Source organism: Clupea harengus, chromosome 1 (genome assembly GCF_900700415.2).
Source record: "Clupea harengus chromosome 1, Ch_v2.0.2, whole genome shotgun sequence".
Classification (NCBI taxonomy): domain Eukaryota; kingdom Metazoa; phylum Chordata; class Actinopteri; order Clupeiformes; family Clupeidae; genus Clupea; species Clupea harengus.
The window spans coordinates 11963048-11973047 of NC_045152.1; the positions used below are offsets into that span (position 1 = coordinate 11963048).

The 10000-nt window shown below is 45.9% G+C and overlaps 1 protein-coding gene across 1 annotated transcript in view; it reads left to right on the top strand.

Moving 5' to 3' along the window:
• The window catches only part of grid1b (glutamate receptor, ionotropic, delta 1b), a 195373-nt gene that overhangs the window by 45366 nt on the left and 140007 nt on the right, over window positions 1-10000 (top strand). The window lies entirely within an intron of this gene.

A 10000-nucleotide genomic window follows, 5' to 3' on the forward strand; every position in this document is an offset into this window, starting at 1 on the left:
GAGAGGTGTGAACGGGTGTGTGTGTGTGTGTGTGTGTGTGTGTGTGTGTGTGTGTGTGTGTGTGTGTGTGTGTGTGTGCAACCCTCCTGTGATTCATCGCAGGCAGAAATGTCTGCAGTATTACCACTAATGAACACTCTGTGTGTGTGTGTGTGTGTCTGTGTGTGTGATTTTCTATAAAGGGCACCAGGTAGGATTGCTCAGTAGGACTGAAATAGACATTTATTCTTCAGAGGTCAGCGGTACATTCCAGAAGCCATCATTAAGAGTTCAAAGGTCAGTTAGGAATCTTAAGACCACACGTTTTGTCCAGCGCATACATCAAAGTCACTGAGCGTCCACATCCTTCTGCTGGGCCCCTAACCCCCTACCAGTGTTCATTTAGACGAACAGCCTCATTACACACTGCTGTGATGAAATGCATTCTGGGGGTGTCCAGAGAACACACACACACACACACACACACACACACACACACACACACACACACACACAGACACACACACACACACATAAACACACACACACACACACACACACACACACACACACACATATACACACATAAACACACACACACATAAACACACACACACACACACACACACACACACACACACACACACACACACACACACACACATATACACACATAAACACACACACACATAAACACACACACACACACACACACACACATAAACACACACACCAGCTAATCCTATTCTGCGTGTCTGCTCCCGTCGCCTGGCCCATTTGGGATGCAAGCTCACGTTCAGCGGGTCGGCACAAGGACAAGCGGCCAAACAGGCCCAATGCCGTCCCCCCCTCCCCCCAATCCACCCACCCCCGCCATTGAGCGGTTCTATTCACCAACTTCCCCGGGGATGCCCTCGCCCCCCCCCTCTGTAATCCTGCCATGCGACTCCTCCCCCTCCCTCCATATGCTGGGCATCTATACACCCGGGCTCCTTGGGCTCCAGCTCCTCCACCCAGGGGTCAGCCACACACACACACACACACACACACACACACACACACACACACACACACACACACACACACACAGACACACACACACACACACACACACACACACACACAGACACACACACACACACACACACACACACACACACACGGCTCCAGCTCCTCCACCCAGGGGCCAGCCAGGCCTTCTGTCTCCCTATTGTGAGGAGAGGGGCACGGGCAGTTCACCAGCCCAACCACATGGCTGTGTTTATGTTTCTCTCTCTCTGTCTGTTTCACTGCACGGGCCCTGGATGCCTCGCTGCGCTAGGCCAAGCTTCGCTGCTGCTGCTGTTGTTGTTATTTTAGAAACCGCCATTAAAGCTGCAGTAAGTCGTTTTGGTTGAGGATTATTGGAGTGTTTCTGGGTATATAACAATGATGTCTCTCTGAGGGAGCTTGTTTAATGTTTGCTGTGTCTTCTGTGCACATTAGTCTTTTGCTTTGCATTTTAGCTGCTGAGGAGGCTTTTGGTCACCAGGGAGCTTTGGCCTTTAATCTTGTGTTGTCAACCCCAGTGTCCTGGGTGAGGTGACATGCTTGTAGACGAGTGCCCAGTGTGTGTGTGTGTGTGTGTGTGTGTGTGTGTGTGTGTGTGTGTGTGTGTGTGTGTGTGTGTGTCCGAGGTCTGCTCCTATGGTATGGGCAGATGGGACTGACAGATTGCTGAGGGCAGGACAGGAGGGAGCAGAGAGGAGTCACCACCAGTGACACACACCTGCACTCTGCCACTAGGCCACTAGGGGGCACATTCAGCAGACCCAGAAGAGAGGGGGCATGGACTCATCCCCTCAAAGGCAAGGACTCATCCCCTCAAAGGCATGGACTCATCCCCTCAAAGGCATGGACTCATCCCCTCAAAGCTAAGAAAGGCATGGCGGAAGGAGTCATGCCAGAGCTAGGTTGATCTCTCTTTCTCTCTCTCTCTCTCTATCCCCTCTCTCACTCTCTCTATCTACCTCTATCTCTCTCCCCCTCCCTCTCCTTCTATCTCCCTCTCTATATCTACCTCCCTCTCTCTCCCCCTCTCTCTCCCTCTCTCTCTCCTTCTATCTCCCTCTCCATATCTCCCTCTTTCTCTCCCCCCATCTCTCCCTCTCTCTCTCCTTCTATTTCCCCCATCTCTCCCTCTCTCTCTCCTTCTATCTCCCCCTCTATCTCTCCCTCTTTCTCTCTCCCCCTCTTTCTCTCTCCCTGTCTCTCTCTCTCTCTTTCTCTCTCCCCCCCCTCTCTTTTTCACTGGGGATACATGGGATTTTGCCAGTCTAATGTAGCGTGTCATTTGACTAGGGTCAAATGTCAGATTTTGCAGGGTTAATGAGATGGGGCTGATAATCTGTGTATGACAAACGTGACTGCATGGAAGTGCTGTGTGATTGGGCAAACAACAGAACGTCTACTTAAAATGAAGATGGAATGTGGACGGGCAGCTTCACAGAAGTAGAATTGTAAAGGCCAATATTTAAATTAAAGGATTTGTTTTGTTTCGTAACTCCCAGAGGTTCTGTATAAAACAAATTTCCACTAAATGTTTTACACAATAGACATCCGAGACTATCTCTCAACAAACTGACAGATCATTCTCACCAGTGCCTTACCAAATCAAATCAAATCAAAGCCACTTTGCAGTCCTCCTTTTCAGCAGATGCTTGGTGATTGTGAAGGACACCACAGCAAACTAGTGATGGACCAGATTTATGGATGTGAAGAAACACACTTCTGTTCTCTACTTTTGATTGACAGCCCAAGATAAACATGATGTTCTCTTCTTTTTTTGACATGCCAAGATAAACATGATGTTTTGACATATCAGTGGTCAAAGCTCAGAAAGAGTTGTTTTTTTCACTAAAATAAGCCCTGTCTCCATTATCTGATACCATTATGTAATTGAAAATGAGAAGCTATAGAATCTGTCATTGAGATCTCCCTTTCTCTCTCTAGAAGAAGAAATATAAATATCCCTGTTTCTCTCTCTCTCTCTCTCTCTCTGTCTTTCTCTTTCTCTCTCTCCCCCTGTCTTTCTGTCTTTCTTTCTTTCTTTCTCTCCCCGTCTGTCTGCCTTTCTTTTTTTCTCTTTCATTGCATATTAACATTCCATCTGTAGCTGTCATAAGAAAGATGATGTGATTTCAATCGTTTTCTTTTGTACGTGTATTCATCTTTAAGAACATATTATTCCCAAAGAGGACAATATATCCTCTCAGTGCAAGGAATAGAAATGCGTTTCTCTTTCTGAACCGATCACTGGGTTTCTGTTCCCAGATTATACCCGTCTCTCGGGGAAGGCTAGCAGAGATTGTGAAGCATTGAGAGTGTATCGCCTTCATGACAAGCTCATGAAAGGAGACGCAGAGGAACAAAGAGGGAGGGAGAGAAAGAGAGAGAATTGAAATATATACATATATGCATATATGCATCCAAAGAAGGCAAGAGAACATATAGCTGCTGTGTGATGATCAGGGCAGGAAGGCACATAAGAGAACAGAAGAGAGAGAGAGAGAGAGAAAGAGCAAGTGAGTGTGTATGTGTGTGTGTGTGTGTGTGTGTGTGTGTCTGTGTGTGTCTGTGTGTGTGTGTGTGTCTGTGTGTGTGTGTGTGTGTGTGTGTGTGTGTGTGTGTGTGTGTGTGTGTGTGTGTGTGTGTATGTGTGTGTGACTGATGGCCCAGGGTGTTTTTTTCTTCCCACCTGTCCTCTAAGAGACACGCCCCAGAGAGCAGGAAGACACGCCCCCTAGATGATCCCCTCCTACCAGTCCATTTGTATTTCTCTTTCTCCCCCATATTTCTCTCTCTCTCTCTCTCCCCCTTCTTCCTCTCTCTCTCTCTCCCCCCTCTCTCTCTCCCTCTCCCCCCTCTCTCTCTCCCTCTCTCTCTCTCTCCCCCTCCCTCTCTCTCTCTCTCTCTCTCTCTCTCCCTCTCTCTCACACTTTCCCCTGTTTTCTTTCGATCTATACTCTTTTCTTCTTCTTCTTCTTCTTCTTCCTATCTATACCTCATTTTCTCTCTCTATTCAGTCTTCCCCCTTTTTCTAAAAGTGAATGTTCCGGTCTGGGGCTTGGGCTCTCTCCCCCTTCTGCTCCACCCATCGCAGCATCAACACTGACCCCCCCCCCCCCCACACACACACACACACACACATAAACACACACACACACACACACACACACACACACACACACACACACACACACACACACACACACCGGCTATCCTAGCCTATGACTGCTTATCCTAGCCTATGTCTAATATTTGTATATTCAATTCAATTCAATTTAAATTTCTAGAGCGCCAAAACAATAAAATTGGCTCAATGTGCTTTACAGAGCCCAGGCCCTGAACCCCCTTGGAGCAAGCAGAAGGGGAGGAAAAGTAGGGCAGGGGAAACAGTCAGGAACATAGCATAGTATATCTCACAGCATAGTATATCCCATAGCATAGTATATCTCACAGCATAGTATATCTCACAGCATAGTATATCTCACAGCATAGTATATCTCAAAGCATAGTATATCTCATAGCATAGTATATCTCATAGCATAGTATATCTCACAGCATAGTATATCTCAGTAAAATGTAACAGAAATCAAATGTCATGTGGAAGTGAAAGTGAAAGTGCTTTTGGTGCTGTTGTCAGTTGTCCAGTCAGCACACAGGCAATGCATCCAGTCATCCTTATAGCTTCACAACCATCGTCCTTCGTGAGTAACATAGGGGAAGATCCAAGCACATTAAAGCATTTTTTTTATAGTACTAAAATTAATAGAGTGCTTATCATTTCTTTTATCACCTCTAATGGGAACCCTTGTAGCGAAGTAGTCTGCATACATCATCATTATATTTATGAATTTTTCCCTTGAAATCATGAATATCCATTCATCAAGACTGACAGTTGGCTGTGCATATCATACTGCCTCTGTGGGCTCATCTGTCATATGCTGCAGTATATTCATTCACAGCCAGGGGGAAATCTAAAACGACCCCAGACTGTGTGTGTGTGTGTGTGTGTGTGTGTGTGTGTGTGTGTGTGTGTGTGTGTGTGTATGTGTGTGTTTATGTGTGGTTATGTGAGGAAAACAGTTCCACTTGACTCTGTTTATTTAGGTTGGAGTGGGATGAAGTGTTCCAGCACCAGCTACTAAATATACAGTCTGTGCCAGGGTATGTGTTTGTGTGTGATTGTATACGTCACGTCATGTCATGCCATGTCCTATGTGAGACGTGCCAGGTGGGGGTTCAGATTGGGTAGAGGTTCTGTTCTTTTTCAGTCCCTCGGGGTTCGTTTGTTGTTGCAAAACCCAGACTTCACTGTTAATCTTCCAATGCAAAGATACAAATGGTAACGAGTACCGCGAATGGGCTTCGCACAACAGCAACCACGGAGTGAGATAAGGCGGGGATGCCTATGTTTGCTAATTTTTCATTGACACAAAGCAGGGTGCAATCAAGCATAACTGGATTGAGTAATTAGTGTATATGGCAATGAAGTCATTCTTTATCCGCCAATCACAGTGATTCGACGACACCTTAATAACATTCACACGGCGCTCAGTAATTAATAATAATAATAATAATAATAATAATAAAACTTTATTTATATAGCACATTTCATGCAAAAGAATGCAGCTCAAAGTGCTTGAATTGGTCCTATAATGGAGGAAACCACACATTTCTGGTTGTGAAGGGGGTGGTTTCCACGGAGACGGAAAGGAGACGGAGGTTCTTCTGCGGGAGGTCTGCCCCACAAGCAATCATTTGTAAGTTTCATGGAAAAAGGTGTTGCTCTGAAGAACTCATTCATATATGGAGCTCCTATGTCTGTGCACGGACACACTCCATATGGCATTGAACTCATTCATACACGGATCTCCTGCGTCTGTGCACGGACACACTCCATATGGCATTGCGACATGACAGCATGATGATATGTATATTTGTATTTAAACCACGATGATATGTATATGTGTATTATAAAGACGAGAAACACTCTTCTCTGATTGGCTTTCTCTATAACGGGACCCGATGAAAAAGTTTAATCAGCATTCTTCGAATGGTCGTTATAACAACCATAGTAAATAATGGTTGATTGAAAAGCTGGCCCATGGATAGAGGCTATTACAGTGAGTGTATAGTCAGGCAAGCTAATGAATGAACAAAATAAACATATTCTCTCATTTTGCCAAGTGCTGTAAACATGATGAATTTCATGGTTAAATAACATATTATCTGGAGAAGCAGTCATAGAATCAGTAAACAGCTAACAAGCTAAAGGATTCAGGCTCAGCAACAGTGGAATCAACAGTATCCATGCGAACTACTCAACGTTATCCTTGCCCATGAAGAAAGGAAGTAGTTCTATAAACTAGACAGGTTGCCCTCTTTTTAAACAGAACCAAAAGTTTCCTTTGAGGGCTACACATGCTTGCCTAAATACATGTGTGGCTTAAAGGGTATAATAACTCCCTTTGAGGAGTCTCGTTATGAGACATTAATGGATTTGGCGGAGGAAACTCTTTCATTAATCTCATCCATTAATTTTGTGTAACGGGACACCTCGGCGGCTGTTATCCCTTTTGATCGGAAAGAACCTTGGGTGTCTTGGGTTTATAAGTTCGATGAGCCGCAAAAAAGGGAGGTTACTCGAATCCCACGTTCAATAAGTCCTTGATCCTGCTGTCTTGTAGCGCTTCGCTCGTGAGAAACACTTAGCAACCTCTGTCAGTTTTGAACTCAAACTTTCAGATCATTGATTACGCATTGATTACTACACCCAATTTCCCCCGTCTGTGTCAGAACAGCGTCAGACATGCCCCCCTCTCCAGCAGCCGCCCACCTTCAGGGCAGACAGAGGCGATGAGACGGAGGACCCCTGCTTTTCTGTTTGGCTTCTGCTTTGCATTGATTAACTCGCGCCACCCAAAGCCGCGTACTGAACATCGATCAATAGATGAGGATTTGCTAGTAATGGTCTTATTTAGCCTTGGCCCTTTCTTTCCACAGGCCTTCCGGGTTTCCTTCCACAGGCCTGTTTTAATTTTAGCCGATTAGTGAGAAGCTCCTCCGCATCCTCCATCGCGAAGAGAGAAACATACAGCGTGGGTGTTTTTTTTTTTCTTTTTTGTTGTTCATGTTAAAGCACGGTTCTGTGAAGAAGAAAGTAATGAACCAGTGGGGAGAATACAAATTGGAGAAGCGTTCACTCGCACACGACGATTGGACAACAACCGACAAATGGAGAAACACTGTCCTCCGGTCTTGAGTGGGTTTTTGGAAGACACCTGTCACACCTAGTAGGCAGATATGAGACCAGTAGAAATGGGCAGTGTGTGTGTGTGTGTGTGTGTGTGTGTGTGTGTGTGTGTGTGTGTGTGTGTGTGTGTGTGTATGTGTGTGTGTGTGTGTGTGTGTGTGTCTGTGTGTCTGTGTGTCTGTGTGAAGTGTGTGAGAGCTGTGTGGTGTGTGAGCTGTGTGAGGTGTGTGTGAGGTGTGTGTTACAGTCATTAAATCCATTAATGTCTCATAACAAGACACCTCAAAGGGAGTTATTATGCCCTTTATGCCACACATGTATTTAGGCAAGCATGTGTAGCCCTCAAAGGAAACCTTTTGTTTTGTTTAAAAAGAGGGCAACCTGTCTAGTGTGTGTGTGTGTGTGTGTGTGTGTGTGTGTGTGTGTGTGTGTGTCTGTGTGAGACGTGTGAGGTGTGGTGTGTGCGGTGTGTGAGCTGTGTCAGGTGTGTGTTACAGTCACCCTCCTACCTGCGGCGTCTGACAAAGCCCTCTCTGGCTTTTCTGCACCCTCCAGCACCACTAGGAATCACCCTCACGCACACCTCACACACACCTCACACACACTTCACATGCACCTCACACACACCTCACACACACCTTACACACACCTCACCTCCAGCACCACTAGGAATCACCCTCACGCACACCTCACACACACCTCACACACACCTCACACACACTTCACATGCACCTCACACACACCTCACACACACCTTACACACACCTCACCTCCAGCACCACTAGAAATCACCCTCACACACACCTCACACACACCTTACACACACCTCACGCACACCTCACCTCCAGCACCACTAGGAATCACCCTCAGATCTGTGCTCAGTGCGTGTGTTTGAAAGGCTGAAGAGAGGAAGAGAGGGATGGAAAGAGAGAGAGAGAGACGGATGGAAAGAGAGAGAGAGAGAGAGAGAGAGAGAGAGAGAGAGAGGGAGGGAAAGAGAGGCGAGGAGTACCCCTGCAATGCTGGCTTGTTGCTCTGAATTGCTGTCCTATTCTGTCCCATTCATGGAGGTCATTTTGTCGATGGAAGGTGTTCTGGCAGGTCCACAGGCACTTCTACTCAAGCATGGAGATCACTGAGGAGGAGGGCAGAGGAAGAGCAAGAGGCCTTTGAGGTTGTCTGAGGAGAAAAAATACTTATAGCTAACTTTTTTCTCTTCCTTTTTTTTCTTTTTCTTGGGCTACCATCCTCCAGCAACGGGGAGGGGAAGGTGGCTAATTTACAGCCCAGTTGGAGGCACCGAAGCTGGGGTTGGCCCCCTCACACCCTCACACGTCTCTCCTGTTTCACCAGGACTGCACGATTCTCCTCCCTCCCCCTGTTTCATTAGAGGAATTTAAACTGAAGTCAGTCACACAAGGCTCTGGATGATGAGGGAAAAGAATTTCTCTGCCTATTCTTAGTGGAAACTTTAGAAGAACTTCTCTTGGCAGGCACGAGGACTCGATCTTGTGAAAAGTACACTACAGCAGTGTGTGTGTGTGCGTGCGTGTGTGTGTGTGTGTGAATAGTTTTGTATCACGTAATGCGGCATACTCCAGCACAATCCTTCCTTTTAGATTGTTTCAGTGAAGAGGTGAGACCACCTGTCATACCCAGTTGAGTTGGGGCTTGGAGTCAATATCAACTTGGAGCCCTCTTCCGATGTGGTGTGTTTTGACAATAAGAGCACATATGAACTGTCACAGATGGGGTGGGGGTGGAGGTGGGGGTGGGGGTGGATAGGGCAGATGGCGAGCTCATAGTTTCTCACTCACAGATTGTGTTTGATTTTTGGCAGCTTTTTAAATGAGTGTGTCTTCGATCGATGAATGGCTCCGGAGCGGGCTGTCATTAGGCAACAACACCTCCGAATCATCTCTCACTCACTTTAGTCATTTCCCAAGCATATTGAGATGCCCGAGCAGTCGCTGGCGTTTCTGTTGAAGACTTAAGGCTCATCCCCTGCACATTACAGCATTTAGTCCTGTGCCAAGCACACTGCTATGGACGCAAAGTCTAATTCTTATTCCAGGCGGCCATTTTACTGAAGATTTTTTTTTTCGTGACAGTGCAGACGAGATAAAAATGCCTCCATTGTGTGATTGGCAATAGAGGCCTCGGGCTTTTAATCAACGTCAGTGAAAACTCTTTGACTCGTATGTCTCATGTGCTCATCAAAGCATGCTGGGATGGAGACATGTATTAAAACAATCAGAGAAAAGACCCATCTGCATTCACATGCTCATTGCCTGCGGCAGGATTTGCTGCCTGCAGGGCTTAGAGGTGCAATGTGTAGTTTTTATTGTAAAAAAATATTCCCTCCAAAAACAATTATGTTATTGTGAAGGTATGATAACAGACACAGAATTAATCAGAATTAATCTACCACATCAGTATGATCGATTTATAAACATTTTGACCAAAATAAAAAACTACATATCGTTCTTGTAAAGAGTTGGAGCTGACTTTGGACATCTGCCTGCCATATCAGAGCCCGATCTCAGCCAGATCCATCCCAGTGTCAGCCGTTACCTGTTTTATTTATTATTAATTAGGTCATTAATTAAATTATAATGATCATTCCTTCCCCAGTCTGGAGGGTCCCTTCCTAGCTTCCTGTCTCTCCTCTTGCTTTGTGTCCCTCAATGATGTCTGTCCTCATGCGTCTCTGTGTGTCTCTCC